Here is a 17,964-nt window from a genome sequence, read left to right on the forward strand (position 1 = left end):
TGTTCATTTGCTGAAAATCAACAAAACCACCAAAAGTTCTTGTATTTGAAGATAAAATCTTTTTGCTTTGAAGAAGAAAGATCTTGCTGACTGAAATAAGTTCATTCGATCAACACCAACAAAAATTGACAAGAACCACGAAAAGTTCTTGTATTTTAAGATAAAATCTGACGCTATTAAAGAAAAAACTTCTCGCTCGCTGAAATATGTTCATTTACTGAAAACCAACAAAACCACGTAAAGTTCTTGTATTTGAAGATAAAATCTTTTTGCTTTGAAGAAGAAAGATCCAGCTGACTGAAATTAGTTCATTGGATGAAAACCAACAAAAATTGATAAGGACCACGAAAAGTTCTTGTATTTTAAGATAAAATCTGACGCTATTAAAGAAAAAACTTATTGCTCGCTGAAATATGTTCATTTGCTGAAAATCAACAAAACCACGAAAAGTTCTTGTATGTGAAGATAGAATCTTTTTGCTTTGAAGAAGTAAGATCTAGGTGACTGAAATAAGTTCATTCGATGAAAACCAACAAAAAATGACAAGAACCACGAAAAGTTCTTGTATTTTAAGAAAAAATCTGAGGCTATTAAAGAAAAAACTTCTAGCTCGCTGAAATATGTTCATTTGCTGAAAACCAACAAAACCAGGAAAAGTTCTTGTTTTTGAAGATAAAATCTTTTTGCTTTGAAGAAGAAAGATCGAGGTGACTGAAATAAGTTCATTCGATGAAAATCAACAAATATTGACAAGAACCACGAAAAGTTCTTGTATTTTAAGATAAAATCTTGTTGCTTTGAAGAAGAAAGATCCAGCTGACTGAAATAAGTTCATCAGATGAAAATCAACAAAAATTGACAAGAACCACGAAAAGTTCTTGTATTTTAAGATAAAATCTTGCGCTATTAAAGAAAAAACTTCGAGCTCGCTGAAATATGTTCATTTGCTGAAAACCAACAAAACCACGTAAAGTTCTTGTATTTGAAGATAAAATCTTTTTGCTTTGAAGAAGAAAGATCCAGCTGACTGAAATAAGTTCATTAGATGAAAACCAACAAAAATTGATAAGACCCACGAAAAGTTCTTGTATTTTAAGATAAAATCTGACGCTATTAAAGAAAAAACTTCTCGCTCGCTGAAATATGTTAATTTGCTGAAAATCAACAAAACCACGAAAAGTTCTTGTATTTGAAGATAAAATCTTTTTGCTTTGAAGAAGAAAGACCTAGCTGACTGAAATAAGTTCATGAGATGAAAACCAACAAAAATTGACAAGAACCACGAAAAGTTCTTGTATTTTAGGATAAAATCTGATGCTATTAAAGAAAAAACTTCCAGCTCGCTGAAATATGTTCATTTGCTGAAAATCAACAAAACCACGAAAAGTTCTTGTATGTGAAGATAGAATCTTTTTGCTTTGAAGAAGTAAGATCTAGGTGACTGAAATAAGTTCATTCGATGAAAACCAACAAAAAATGACAAGAACCACGAAAAGTTCTTGTATTTTAAGATAAAATCTGAGGCTATTAAAGAAAAAACTTCTAGCTCGCTGAAATATGTTCATTTGCTGAAAACCAACAAAACCAGGAAAAGTTCTTGTTTTTGAAGATAAAATCTTTTTGCTTTGAAGAAGAAAGATCGAGGTGACTGAAATAAGTTCATTCGATGAAAATCAACAAATATTGACAAGAACCACGAAAAGTTCTTGTATTTTAAGATAAAATCTTGTTGCTTTGAAGAAGAAAGATCCAGCTGACTGAAATAAGTTCATCAGATGAAAATCAACAAAAATTGACAAGAACCACGAAAAGTTCTTGTATTTTAAGATATAATCTTGCGCTATTAAAGAAAAAACTTCTCGCTGGCTGAAATATGTTCATTTGCTGAAAACCAACAAAACCACGTAAAGTTCTTGTATTTGAAGATAAAATCTTTTTGCTTTGAAGAAGAAAGATCCAGCTGACTGAAATAAGTTCATTAGATGAAAACCAACAAAAATTGATAAGACCCACGAAAAGTTCTTGTATTTTAAGATAAAATCTGACGCTATTAAAGAAAAAACTTCTCGCTCGCTGAAATATGTTAATTTGCTGAAAATCAACAAAACCACGAAAAGTTCTTGTATTTGAAGATAAAATCTTTTTGCTTTGAAGAAGAAAGACCGAGCTGACTGAAATAAGTTCATTAGATGAAAACCAACAAAAATTGACAAGAACCACGAAAAGTTCTTGTATTTTAGGATAAAATCTGATGCTATTAAAGAAAAAACTTCCAGCTCGCTGAAATATGTTCATTTGCTGAAAATCAACAAAACCACGTAAAGTTCTTGTATTTGAAGATAAAATCTTTTTGCTTTGAAGAAGAAAGATCCAGCTGACTGAAATTAGTTCATTGGATGAAAACCAACAAAAATTGATAAGAACCACGAAAAGTTCTTGTATTTTAAGATAAAATCTGACGCTATTAAAGAAAAAACTTATTGCTCGCTGAAATATGTTCATTTGCTGAAAATCAACAAAACCAGGAAAAGTTCTTGTTTTTGAAGATAAAATCTTTTTGCTTTGAAGAAGAAAGATCGAGGTGACTGAAATAAGTTCATTCGATGAAAATCAACAAATATTGACAAGAACCACGAAAAGTTCTTGTATTTTAAGATAAAATCTTGTTGCTTTGAAGAAGAAAGATCCAGCTGACTGAAATAAGTTCATCAGATGAAAATCAACAAAAATTGACAAGAACCACGAAAAGTTCTTGTATTTTAAGATAAAATCTTGCGCTATTAAAGAAAAAACTTCGAGCTCGCTGAAATATGTTCATTTGCTGAAAACCAACAAAACCACGTAAAGTTCTTGTATTTGAAGATAAAATCTTTTTGCTTTGAAGAAGAAAGATCCAGCTGACTGAAATAAGTTCATTAGATGAAAACCAACAAAAATTAATAAGACCCACAAAAAGTTCTTGTATTTTAAGATAAAATCTGACGCTATTAAAGAAAAAACTTCTCGCTCGCTGAAATATGTTAATTTGCTGAAAATCAACAAAACCACGAAAAGTTCTTGTATTTGAAGATAAAATCTTTTTGCTTTGAAGAAGAAAGACCGAGCTGACTGAAATAAGTTCATTCGATGAAAACCAACAAAAAATGACAAGAACCACGAAAAGTTCTTGTATTTTAAGATAAAATCTGAGGCTATTAAAGAAAAAACTTCCAGCTCGCTGAAATATGTTCATTTGCTGAAAACCAACAAAACCAGGAAAAGTTCTTGTTTTTGAAGATAAAATCTTTTTGCTTTGAAGAAGAAAGATCGAGGTGACTGAAATAAGTTCATCAGATGAAAATCAACAAAAATTGACAAGAACCACGAAAAGTTCTTGTATTTTAAGATAAAATCTGAGGCTATTAAAGAAAAAACTTCTAGCTCGCTGAAATCTGTTCATTTGCTGAAAATCAACAAAACCACAAAAAGTTCATGTATTTGAAGATCAAATCTTTTTGCTTTGAAGAAGAAAGATCTTGGTGACTGAAATAAGTTCATCAGATGAAAACCAACAAAAATTGACAAGAACCACGAAACGTTCTTGTATTTTAAGATAAAATCTGACGCTATAAAAGAAAAAACTTCTTGCTCGCTGAAATATGTTCATTTGCTGAAAACCAACAAAACCACGAAAAGTTCTTGTTTTTGAAGATAAAATCTTTTTGCTTTGAAGAAGAAAGATCGAGGTGACTGAAATCAGTTCATTCGACGAAAATCAACAAATATTGACAAGAACCACGAAAAGTTCTTGTATTTTAAGATAAAATCTGACGCTATTAAAGAAAAAACTTCAAGCTCGCTGAAATATGTTCATTTGCTGAAAATCAACAAAACCACCAAAAGTTCTTGTATTTGAAGATAAAATCTTTTTGCTTTGAAGAAGAAAGATCTTGCTGACTGAAATAAGTTCATTCGATCAACACCAACAAAAATTGACAAGAACCACGAAAAGTTCTTGTATTTTAAGATAAAATCTGACGCTATTAAAGAAAAAACTTCTCGCTCGCTGAAATATGTTCATTTGCTGAAAACCAACAAAACCACGTAAAGTTCTTGTATTTGAAGATAAAATCTTTTTGCTTTGAAGAAGAAAGATCCAGCTGACTGAAATTAGTTCATTGGATGAAAACCAACAAAAATTGATAAGAACCACGAAAAGTTCTTGTATTTTATGATAAAATCTGACGCTATTAACGAAAAAACTTATTGCTCGCTGAAATATGTTCATTTGCTGAAAATCAACAAAACCACGAAAAGTTCTTGTATGTGAAGATAGAATCTTTTTGCTTTGAAGAAGTAAGATCTAGGTGACTGAAATAAGTTCATTCGATGAAAACCAACAAAAAATGACAAGAACCACGAAAAGTTCTTGTATTTTAAGATAAAATCTGAGGCTATTAAAGAAAAAACTTCTAGCTCGCTGAAATATGTTCATTTGCTGAAAACCAACAAAACCAGGAAAAGTTCTTGTTTTTGAAGATAAAATCTTTTTGCTTTGAAGAAGAAAGATCGAGGTGACTGAAATAAGTTCATTCGATGAAAATCAACAAATATTGACAAGAACCACGAAAAGTTCTTGTATTTTAAGATAAAATCTTGTTGCTTTGAAGAAGAAAGATCCAGCTGACTGAAATAAGTTCATCAGATGAAAATCAACAAAAATTGACAAGAACCACGAAAAGTTCTTGTATTTTAAGATATAATCTTGCGCTATTAAAGAAAAAACTTCGAGCTCGCTGAAATATGTTCATTTGCTGAAAACCAACAAAACCACGTAAAGTTCTTGTATTTGAAGATAAAATCTTTTTGCTTTGAAGAAGAAAGATCCAGCTGACTGAAATAAGTTCATTAGATGAAAACCAACAAAAATTGATAAGACCCACGAAAAGTTCTTGTATTTTAAGATAAAATCTGACGCTATTAAAGAAAAAACTTCTCGCTCGCTGAAATATGTTAATTTGCTGAAAATCAACAAAACCACGAAAAGTTCTTGTATTTGAAGATAAAATCTTTTTGCTTTGAAGAAGAAAGACCTAGCTGACTGAAATAAGTTCATTAGATGAAAACCAACAAAAATTGACAAGAACCACGAAAAGTTCTTGTATTTTAGGATAAAATCTGATGCTATTAAAGAAAAAACTTCCAGCTCGCTGAAATATGTTCATTTGCTGAAAATCAACAAAACCACGAAAAGTTCTTGTATTTGAAGATAAAATCTTTTTGCTTTGAAGAAGAAAGATCTAGGTGACTGAAATAAGTTCATCAGATGAAAACCAACAAAAATTGACAAGAACCACGAAAAGTTCTTGTATTTTAGGATAAAATCTGACGCTATTAAAGAAAAAACTTCTCGCTCGCTGAAATATGTTCATTTGCTGAAAATCAACAAAACCACGAAAAGTTCTTGTATGTGAAGATAGAATCTTTTTGCTTTGAAGAAGAAAGATCCAGCTGACTGAAATAAGTTCATTACATGAAAACCAACAAAAATTGATAAGACCCACGAAAAGTTCTTGTATTTCAAGATAAAATCTGACGCTATTAAAGAAAAAACTTCTCGCTCGCTGAAATATGTTAATTTGCTGAAAATCAACAAAACCACGAAAAGTTCTTGTATTTGAAGATAAAATCTTTTTGCTTTGAAGAAGAAAGATCTAGGTGACTGAAATAAGTTCATTAGATGAAAACCAACAAAAATTGACAAGAACCACGAAAAGTTCTTGTATTTTAGGATAAAATCTGACGCTATTAAAGAAAAAACTTCTCGCTCGCTGAAATATGTTCATTTGCTGAAAATCAACAAAACCACGAAAAATTCTTGTATGTGAAGATAGAATCTTTTTGCTTTGAAGAAGAAAGATCCAGGTGACTGAAATAAGTTCATTGGATGAAAACAAACAAAAATTGACAAGAACCACGAAAAGTTCTTGTATTTTAAGATAAAATCTGAGGCTATTAAAGAAAAAACTTCTCGCTCGCTGAAATATGTTAATTTGCTGAAAATCAACAAAACCACGAAAAGTTCTTGTATTTGAAGATAAAATCTTTTTGCTTTGAAGAAGAAAGATCTAGCTGACTGAAATAAGTTCATTCGATGAAAATCAACAAATATTGACAAGAACCACGAAAAGTTCTTGTATTTTAAGATAAAATCTTGTTGCTTTGAAGAAGAAAGATCCAGCTGACTGAAATAAGTTCATCAGATGAAAATCAACAAATATTGACAAGAACCACGAAAAGTTCTTGTATTTTAGGATAAAATCTGACGCTATTAAAGAAAAAACTTCTCGCTCGCTGAAATATGTTCATTTGCTGAAAATCAACAAAACCACAAAAAGTTCTTGCATTTGAAGATAAAATCTTTTTGCTTTGAAGAAGAAAGATCTAGCTGACTGAAATAAGTTCATTCGATCAAAACCAACAAAAATTGACAAGAACCAAGAAAAGTACTTGTATTTTAAGATAAAATCTGACGCTATTAAAGAAAAAACTTCTCGCTCGCTGAAATATGTTCATTTGCTGAAAATCAACAAAACCACGAAAAGTTCATTTATTTGAAGATCAAATCTTTTTGCTTTGAAGAAGAAAGATCTTGGTGACTGAAATAAGTTCATCAGATGAAAACCAACAAAAATTGACAAGAACCACGAAACGTTCTTGTATTTTAAGATAAAATCTGACGCTATAAAAGAAAAAACTTCTTGCTCGCTGAAATATGTTCATTTGCTGAAAACCAACAAAACCACGAAAAGTTCTTGTTTTTGAAGATAAAATATTTTTGCTTTGAAGAAGAAAGATCTTGCTGACTGAAATAAGTTCATTCGATCAACACCAACAAAAATTGACAAGAACCACGAAAAGTTCTTGTATTTTAAGATAAAATCTGACGCTATTAAAGAAAAAACTTCTCGCTCGCTGAAATATGTTCATTTACTGAAAACCAACAAAACCACGTAAAGTTCTTGTATTTGAAGATAAAATCTTTTTGCTTTGAAGAAGAAAGATCGAGGTGACTGAAATTAGTTCATTCGATGAAAATCAACAAATATTGACAAGAACCACGAAAAGTTCTTGTATTTTAAGATAAAATCTTGTTGCTTTGAAGAAGAAAGATCCAGCTGACTGAAATAAGTTCATCAGATGAAAATCAACAAAAATTGACAAGAACCACGAAAAGTTCTTGTATTTTAAGATAAAATCTTGCGCTATTAAAGAAAAAACTTCGAGCTCGCTGAAATATGTTCATTTGCTGAAAACCAACAAAACCACGAAAAGTTCTTGTATGTGAAGATAGAATCTTTTTGCTTTGAAGAAGAAAGATCTAGGTGACTGAAATAAGTTCATTGGATGAAAACCAACAAAAATTGACAAGAACCACGAAAAGTTCTTGTATTTTAAGATAAAATCTGAGGCTATTAAAGAAAAAACTTCTTGCTCGCTGAAATATGTTCATTTGCTGAAAACCAACAAAACCACGAAAAGTTCTTGTTTTTGAAGATAAAATCTTTTTGCTTTGAAGAAGAAAGATCGAGGTGACTGAAATCAGTTCATTCGACGAAAATCAACAAATATTGACAAGAACCACGAAAAGTTCTTGTATTTTAAGATAAAATCTGACGCTATTAAAGAAAAAACTTCTCGCTCGCTGAAATATGTTCATTTGCTGAAAATCAACAAAACCACCAAAAGTTCTTGTATTTGAAGATAAAATCTTTTTGCTTTGAAGAAGAAAGATCTTGCTGACTGAAATAAGTTCATTCGATCAACACCAACAAAAATTGACAAGAACCACGAAAAGTTCTTGTATTTTAAGATAAAATCTGACGCTATTAAAGAAAAAACTTCTCGCTCGCTGAAATATGTTCATTTGCTGAAAACCAACAAAACCACGAAAAGTTCTTGTATGTGAAGATAGAATCTTCTTGCTTTGAAGAAGTAAGATCTAGGTGACTGAAATAAGTTCATTCGATGAAAACCAACAAAAAATGACAAGAACCACGAAAAGTTCTTGTATTTTAAGATAAAATCTGAGGCTATTAAAGAAAAAACTTCTAGCTCGCTGAAATATGTTCATTTGCTGAAAACCAACAAAACCAGGAAAAGTTCTTGTTTTTGAAGATAAAATCTTTTTGCTTTGAAGAAGAAAGATCGAGGTGACTGAAATAAGTTCATTCGATGAAAATCAACAAATATTGACAAGAACCACGAAAAGTTCTTGTATTTTAAGATAAAATCTTGTTGCTTTGAAGAAGAAAGATCCAGCTGACTGAAATAAGTTCATCAGATGAAAATCAACAAAAATTGACAAGAACCACGAAAAGTTCTTGTATTTTAAGATATAATCTTGCGCTATTAAAGAAAAAACTTCGAGCTCGCTGAAATATGTTCATTTGCTGAAAACCAACAAAACCACGTAAAGTTCTTGTATTTGAAGATAAAATCTTTTTGCTTTGAAGAAGAAAGATCCAGCTGACTGAAATAAGTTCATTAGATGAAAACCAACAAAAATTGATAAGACCCACGAAAAGTTCTTGTATTTTAAGATAAAATCTGACGCTATTAAAGAAAAAACTTCTCGCTCGCTGAAATATGTTAATTTGCTGAAAATCAACAAAACCACGAAAAGTTCTTGTATTTGAAGATAAAATCTTTTTGCTTTGAAGAAGAAAGACCGAGCTGACTGAAATAAGTTCATTAGATGAAAACCAACAAAAATTGACAAGAACCACGAAAAGTTCTTGTATTTTAGGATAAAATCTGATGCTATTAAAGAAAAAACTTCCAGCTCGCTGAAATATGTTCATTTGCTGAAAATCAACAAAACCACGAAAAGTTCTTGTATTTGAAGATAAAATCTTTTTGCTTTGAAGAAGAAAGATCTAGGTGACTGAAATAAGTTCATCAGATGAAAACCAACAAAAATTGACAAGAACCACGAAAAGTTCTTGTATTTTAGGATAAAATCTGACGCTATTAAAGAAAAAACTTCTCGCTCGCTGAAATATGTTCATTTGCTGAAAATCAACAAAACCACGAAAAGTTCTTGTATGTGAAGATAGAATCTTTTTGCTTTGAAGAAGAAAGATCCAGCTGACTGAAATAAGTTCATTACATGAAAACCAACAAAAATTGATAAGACCCACGAAAAGTTCTTGTATTTCAAGATAAAATCTGACGCTATTAAAGAAAAAACTTCTCGCTCGCTGAAATATGTTAATTTGCTGAAAATCAACAAAACCACGAAAAGTTCTTGTATTTGAAGATAAAATCTTTTTGCTTTGAAGAAGAAAGATCTAGGTGACTGAAATAAGTTCATTAGATGAAAACCAACAAAAATTGACAAGAACCACGAAAAGTTCTTGTATTTTAGGATAAAATCTGACGCTATTAAAGAAAAAACTTCTCGCTCGCTGAAATATGTTCATTTGCTGAAAATCAACAAAACCACGAAAAATTCTTGTATGTGAAGATAGAATCTTTTTGCTTTGAAGAAGAAAGATCCAGGTGACTGAAATAAGTTCATTGGATGAAAACAAACAAAAATTGACAAGAACCACGAAAAGTTCTTGTATTTTAAGATAAAATCTGAGGCTATTAAAGAAAAAACTTCTCGCTCGCTGAAATATGTTAATTTGCTGAAAATCAACAAAACCACGAAAAGTTCTTGTATTTGAAGATAAAATCTTTTTGCTTTGAAGAAGAAAGATCTAGCTGACTGAAATAAGTTCATTCGATGAAAATCAACAAATATTGACAAGAACCACGAAAAGTTCTTGTATTTTAAGATAAAATCTTGTTGCTTTGAAGAAGAAAGATCCAGCTGACTGAAATAAGTTCATCAGATGAAAATCAACAAATATTGACAAGAACCACGAAAAGTTCTTGTATTTTAAGATAAAATCTTGTTGCTTTGAAGAAGAAAGATCCAGCTGACTGAAATAAGTTCATCAGATGAAAACCAACAAAAATTGAAAAGAACCACGAAAAGTTCTTGTATTTTAGGATAAAATCTGACGCTATTAAAGAAAAAACTTCTCGCTCGCTGAAATATGTTCATTTGCTGAAAATCAACAAAACCACGAAAAGTTCATTTATTTGAAGATCAAATCTTTTTGCTTTGAAGAAGAAAGATCTTGGTGACTGAAATAAGTTCATCAGATGAAAACCAACAAAAATTGACAAGAACCACGAAACGTTCTTGTATTTTAAGATAAAATCTGACGCTATAAAAGAAAAAACTTCTTGCTCGCTGAAATATGTTCATTTGCTGAAAACCAACAAAACCACGAAAAGTTCTTGTTTTTGAAGATAAAATATTTTTGCTTTGAAGAAGAAAGATCTTGCTGACTGAAATAAGTTCATTCGATCAACACCAACAAAAATTGACAAGAACCACGAAAAGTTCTTGTATTTTAAGATAAAATCTGACGCTATTAAAGAAAAAACTTCTTGCTCGCTGAAATATGTTCATTTGCTGAAAACCAACAAAACCACGAAAAGTTCTTGTTTTTGAAGATAAAATCTTTTTGCTTTGAAGAAGAAAGATCGAGGTGACTGAAATCAGTTCATTCGACGAAAATCAACAAATATTGACAAGAACCACGAAAAGTTCTTGTATTTTAAGATAAAATCTGACGCTATTAAAGAAAAAACTTCTCGCTCGCTGAAATATGTTCATTTGCTGAAAATCAACAAAACCACCAAAAGTTCTTGTATTTGAAGATAAAATCTTTTTGCTTTGAAGAAGAAAGATCTTGCTGACTGAAATAAGTTCATTCGATCAACACCAACAAAAATTGACAAGAACCACGAAAAGTTCTTGTATTTTAAGATAAAATCTGACGCTATTAAAGAAAAAACTTCTCGCTCGCTGAAATATGTTCATTTGCTGAAAACCAACAAAACCACGAAAAGTTCTTGTATGTGAAGATAGAATCTTCTTGCTTTGAAGAAGTAAGATCTAGGTGACTGAAATAAGTTCATTCGATGAAAACCAACAAAAAATGACAAGAACCACGAAAAGTTCTTGTATTTTAAGATAAAATCTGAGGCTATTAAAGAAAAAACTTCTAGCTCGCTGAAATATGTTCATTTGCTGAAAACCAACAAAACCAGGAAAAGTTCTTGTTTTTGAAGATAAAATCTTTTTGCTTTGAAGAAGAAAGATCGAGGTGACTGAAATAAGTTCATTCGATGAAAATCAACAAATATTGACAAGAACCACGAAAAGTTCTTGTATTTTAAGATAAAATCTTGTTGCTTTGAAGAAGAAAGATCCAGCTGACTGAAATAAGTTCATCAGATGAAAATCAACAAAAATTGACAAGAACCACGAAAAGTTCTTGTATTTTAAGATATAATCTTGCGCTATTAAAGAAAAAACTTCGAGCTCGCTGAAATATGTTCATTTGCTGAAAACCAACAAAACCACGTAAAGTTCTTGTATTTGAAGATAAAATCTTTTTGCTTTGAAGAAGAAAGATCCAGCTGACTGAAATAAGTTCATTAGATGAAAACCAACAAAAATTGATAAGACCCACGAAAAGTTCTTGTATTTTAAGATAAAATCTGACGCTATTAAAGAAAAAACTTCTCGCTCGCTGAAATATGTTAATTTGCTGAAAATCAACAAAACCACGAAAAGTTCTTGTATTTGAAGATAAAATCTTTTTGCTTTGAAGAAGAAAGACCTAGCTGACTGAAATAAGTTCATTAGATGAAAACCAACAAAAATTGACAAGAACCACGAAAAGTTCTTGTATTTTAGGATAAAATCTGATGCTATTAAAGAAAAAACTTCCAGCTCGCTGAAATATGTTCATTTGCTGAAAATCAACAAAACCACGAAAAGTTCTTGTATTTGAAGATAAAATCTTTTTGCTTTGAAGAAGAAAGATCTAGGTGACTGAAATAAGTTCATCAGATGAAAACCAACAAAAATTGACAAGAACCACGAAAAGTTCTTGTATTTTAGGATAAAATCTGACGCTATTAAAGAAAAAACTTCTCGCTCGCTGAAATATGTTCATTTGCTGAAAATCAACAAAACCACGAAAAGTTCTTGTATGTGAAGATAGAATCTTTTTGCTTTGAAGAAGAAAGATCCAGCTGACTGAAATAAGTTCATTACATGAAAACCAACAAAAATTGATAAGACCCACGAAAAGTTCTTGTATTTCAAGATAAAATCTGACGCTATTAAAGAAAAAACTTCTCGCTCGCTGAAATATGTTAATTTGCTGAAAATCAACAAAACCACGAAAAGTTCTTGTATTTGAAGATAAAATCTTTTTGCTTTGAAGAAGAAAGATCTAGGTGACTGAAATAAGTTCATTAGATGAAAACCAACAAAAATTGACAAGAACCACGAAAAGTTCTTGTATTTTAGGATAAAATCTGACGCTATTAAAGAAAAAACTTCTCGCTCGCTGAAATATGTTCATTTGCTGAAAATCAACAAAACCACGAAAAATTCTTGTATGTGAAGATAGAATCTTTTTGCTTTGAAGAAGAAAGATCCAGGTGACTGAAATAAGTTCATTGGATGAAAACAAACAAAAATTGACAAGAACCACGAAAAGTTCTTGTATTTTAAGATAAAATCTGAGGCTATTAAAGAAAAAACTTCTCGCTCGCTGAAATATGTTAATTTGCTGAAAATCAACAAAACCACGAAAAGTTCTTGTATTTGAAGATAAAATCTTTTTGCTTTGAAGAAGAAAGATCTAGCTGACTGAAATAAGTTCATTCGATGAAAATCAACAAATATTGACAAGAACCACGAAAAGTTCTTGTATTTTAAGATAAAATCTTGTTGCTTTGAAGAAGAAAGATCCAGCTGACTGAAATAAGTTCATCAGATGAAAATCAACAAATATTGACAAGAACCACGAAAAGTTCTTGTATTTTAAGATAAAATCTTGTTGCTTTGAAGAAGAAAGATCCAGCTGACTGAAATAAGTTCATCAGATGAAAACCAACAAAAATTGAAAAGAACCACGAAAAGTTCTTGTATTTTAGGATAAAATCTGACGCTATTAAAGAAAAAACTTCTCGCTCGCTGAAATATGTTCATTTGCTGAAAATCAACAAAACCACGAAAAGTTCATTTATTTGAAGATCAAATCTTTTTGCTTTGAAGAAGAAAGATCTTGGTGACTGAAATAAGTTCATCAGATGAAAACCAACAAAAATTGACAAGAACCACGAAACGTTCTTGTATTTTAAGATAAAATCTGACGCTATAAAAGAAAAAACTTCTTGCTCGCTGAAATATGTTCATTTGCTGAAAACCAACAAAACCACGAAAAGTTCTTGTTTTTGAAGATAAAATATTTTTGCTTTGAAGAAGAAAGATCTTGCTGACTGAAATAAGTTCATTCGATCAACACCAACAAAAATTGACAAGAACCACGAAAAGTTCTTGTATTTTAAGATAAAATCTGACGCTATTAAAGAAAAAACTTCTCGCTCGCTGAAATATGTTCATTTGCTGAAAACCAACAAAACCACGTAAAGTTCTTGTATTTGAAGATAAAATCTTTTTGCTTTGAAGAAGAAAGATCCAGCTGACTGAAATTAGTTCATTGGATGAAAACCAACAAAAATTGATAAGAACCACGAAAAGTTCTTGTATTTTAAGATAAAATCTGACGCTATTAAAGAAAAAACTTATTGCTCGCTGAAATATGTTCATTTGCTGAAAATCAACAAAACCACGAAAAGTTCTTGTATGTGAAGATAGAATCTTTTTGCTTTGAAGAAGTAAGATCTTGGTGACTGAAATAAGTTCATTGGATGAAAACCAACAAAAATTGACAAGAACCACGAAAAGTTCTTGTATTTTAAGATAAAATCTGAGGCTATTAAAGAAAAAACTTCTAGCTCGCTGAAATATGTTCATTTGCTGAAAATCAACAAAACCACGAAAAGTTCTTGCACTTGAAGATAAAATCTTTTTGCTTTGAAGAAGAAAGATCTAGCTGACTGAAATAACTTCATTCGATCAAAACCAACAAAAATTGACAAGAACCACGAAAAGTACTTGTATTTTAAGATAAAATCTGACGCTATTAAAGAAAAAACTTCTCGCTCGCTGAAATATGTTCATTTGCTGAAAATCAACAAAACCACGAAAAGTTCATGTATTTGAAGATAAAATCTTTTTGCTTTGAAGAAGAAAGATCTTGGTGACTGAACTAAGTTCATCAGATGAAAACCAACAAAAATTGACAAGAACCACGAAAAGTTCTTGTATTTTAGGATAAAATCTGACGCTATTAAAGAAAAAACTTCTCGCTCGCTGAAATATGTTCATTTGCTGAAAATCAACAAAACCACGAAAAGTTCTTGTATGTGAAGATAGAATCTTTTTGCTTTGAAGAAGAAAGATCGAGGTGACTGAAATAAGTTCATTCGATGAAAATCAACAAATATTGACAAGAACCACGAAAAGTTCTTGTATTTTAAGATAAAATCTTGTTGCTTTGAAGAAGAAAGATCCAGCTGACTGAAATAAGTTCATCAGATGAAAATCAACAAAAATTGACAAGAACCACGAAAAGTTCTTGTATTTTAAGATATAATCTTGCGCTATTAAAGAAAAAACTTCGAGCTCGCTGAAATATGTTCATTTGCTGAAAACCAACAAAACCACGTAAAGTTCTTGTATTTGAAGATAAAATCTTTTTGCTTTGAAGAAGAAAGATCCAGCTGACTGAAATAAGTTCATTAGATGAAAACCAACAAAAATTGATAAGACCCACGAAAAGTTCTTGTATTTTAAGATAAAATCTGACGCTATTAAAGAAAAAACTTCTCGCTCGCTGAAATATGTTAATTTGCTGAAAATCAACAAAACCACGAAAAGTTCTTGTATTTGAAGATAAAATCTTTTTGCTTTGAAGAAGAAAGACCGAGCTGACTGAAATAAGTTCATTAGATGAAAACCAACAAAAATTGACAAGAACCACGAAAAGTTCTTGTATTTTAGGATAAAATCTGATGCTATTAAAGAAAAAACTTCCAGCTCGCTGAAATATGTTCATTTGCTGAAAATCAACAAAACCACGAAAAGTTCTTGTATTTGAAGATAAAATCTTTTTGCTTTGAAGAAGAAAGATCTAGGTGACTGAAATAAGTTCATCAGATGAAAACCAACAAAAATTGACAAGAACCACGAAAAGTTCTTGTATTTTAGGATAAAATCTGACGCTATTAAAGAAAAAACTTCTCGCTCGCTGAAATATGTTCATTTGCTGAAAATCAACAAAACCACGAAAAGTTCTTGTATGTGAAGATAGAATCTTTTTGCTTTGAAGAAGAAAGATCCAGCTGACTGAAATAAGTTCATTACATGAAAACCAACAAAAATTGATAAGACCCACGAAAAGTTCTTGTATTTCAAGATAAAATCTGACGCTATTAAAGAAAAAACTTCTCGCTCGCTGAAATATGTTAATTTGCTGAAAATCAACAAAACCACGAAAAGTTCTTGTATTTGAAGATAAAATCTTTTTGCTTTGAAGAAGAAAGATCTAGGTGACTGAAATAAGTTCATTAGATGAAAACCAACAAAAATTGACAAGAACCACGAAAAGTTCTTGTATTTTAGGATAAAATCTGACGCTATTAAAGAAAAAACTTCTCGCTCGCTGAAATATGTTCATTTGCTGAAAATCAACAAAACCACGAAAAATTCTTGTATGTGAAGATAGAATCTTTTTGCTTTGAAGAAGAAAGATCCAGGTGACTGAAATAAGTTCATTGGATGAAAACAAACAAAAATTGACAAGAACCACGAAAAGTTCTTGTATTTTAAGATAAAATCTGAGGCTATTAAAGAAAAAACTTCTCGCTCGCTGAAATATGTTAATTTGCTGAAAATCAACAAAACCACGAAAAGTTCTTGTATTTGAAGATAAAATCTTTTTGCTTTGAAGAAGAAAGATCTAGCTGACTGAAATAAGTTCATTCGATGAAAATCAACAAATATTGACAAGAACCACGAAAAGTTCTTGTATTTTAAGATAAAATCTTGTTGCTTTGAAGAAGAAAGATCCAGCTGACTGAAATAAGTTCATCAGATGAAAATCAACAAATATTGACAAGAACCACGAAAAGTTCTTGTATTTTAAGATAAAATCTTGTTGCTTTGAAGAAGAAAGATCCAGCTGACTGAAATAAGTTCATCAGATGAAAACCAACAAAAATTGAAAAGAACCACGAAAAGTTCTTGTATTTTAGGATAAAATCTGACGCTATTAAAGAAAAAACTTCTCGCTCGCTGAAATATGTTCATTTGCTGAAAATCAACAAAACCACGAAAAGTTCATTTATTTGAAGATCAAATCTTTTTGCTTTGAAGAAGAAAGATCTTGGTGACTGAAATAAGTTCATCAGATGAAAACCAACAAAAATTGACAAGAACCACGAAACGTTCTTGTATTTTAAGATAAAATCTGACGCTATAAAAGAAAAAACTTCTTGCTCGCTGAAATATGTTCATTTGCTGAAAACCAACAAAACCACGAAAAGTTCTTGTTTTTGAAGATAAAATATTTTTGCTTTGAAGAAGAAAGATCTTGCTGACTGAAATAAGTTCATTCGATCAACACCAACAAAAATTGACAAGAACCACGAAAAGTTCTTGTATTTTAAGATAAAATCTGACGCTATTAAAGAAAAAACTTCTTGCTCGCTGAAATATGTTCATTTGCTGAAAACCAACAAAACCACGAAAAGTTCTTGTTTTTGAAGATAAAATCTTTTTGCTTTGAAGAAGAAAGATCGAGGTGACTGAAATCAGTTCATTCGACGAAAATCAACAAATATTGACAAGAACCACGAAAAGTTCTTGTATTTTAAGATAAAATCTGACGCTATTAAAGAAAAAACTTCTCGCTCGCTGAAATATGTTCATTTGCTGAAAATCAACAAAACCACCAAAAGTTCTTGTATTTGAAGATAAAATCTTTTTGCTTTGAAGAAGAAAGATCTTGCTGACTGAAATAAGTTCATTCGATCAACACCAACAAAAATTGACAAGAACCACGAAAAGTTCTTGTATTTTAAGATAAAATCTGACGCTATTAAAGAAAAAACTTCTCGCTCGCTGAAATATGTTCATTTGCTGAAAACCAACAAAACCACGAAAAGTTCTTGTATGTGAAGATAGAATCTTCTTGCTTTGAAGAAGTAAGATCTAGGTGACTGAAATAAGTTCATTCGATGAAAACCAACAAAAAATGACAAGAACCACGAAAAGTTCTTGTATTTTAAGATAAAATCTGAGGCTATTAAAGAAAAAACTTCTAGCTCGCTGAAATATGTTCATTTGCTGAAAACCAACAAAACCAGGAAAAGTTCTTGTTTTTGAAGATAAAATCTTTTTGCTTTGAAGAAGAAAGATCGAGGTGACTGAAATAAGTTCATTCGATGAAAATCAACAAATATTGACAAGAACCACGAAAAGTTCTTGTATTTTAAGATAAAATCTTGTTGCTTTGAAGAAGAAAGATCCAGCTGACTGAAATAAGTTCATCAGATGAAAATCAACAAAAATTGACAAGAACCACGAAAAGTTCTTGTATTTTAAGATATAATCTTGCGCTATTAAAGAAAAAACTTCGAGCTCGCTGAAATATGTTCATTTGCTGAAAACCAACAAAACCACGTAAAGTTCTTGTATTTGAAGATAAAATCTTTTTGCTTTGAAGAAGAAAGATCCAGCTGACTGAAATAAGTTCATTAGATGAAAACCAACAAAAATTGATAAGACCCACGAAAAGTTCTTGTATTTTAAGATAAAATCTGACGCTATTAAAGAAAAAACTTCTCGCTCGCTGAAATATGTTAATTTGCTGAAAATCAACAAAACCACGAAAAGTTCTTGTATTTGAAGATAAAATCTTTTTGCTTTGAAGA

This window comes from Heptranchias perlo, unplaced genomic scaffold (assembly GCF_035084215.1).
Source record: "Heptranchias perlo isolate sHepPer1 unplaced genomic scaffold, sHepPer1.hap1 HAP1_SCAFFOLD_115, whole genome shotgun sequence".
Taxonomy (NCBI): domain Eukaryota; kingdom Metazoa; phylum Chordata; class Chondrichthyes; order Hexanchiformes; family Hexanchidae; genus Heptranchias; species Heptranchias perlo.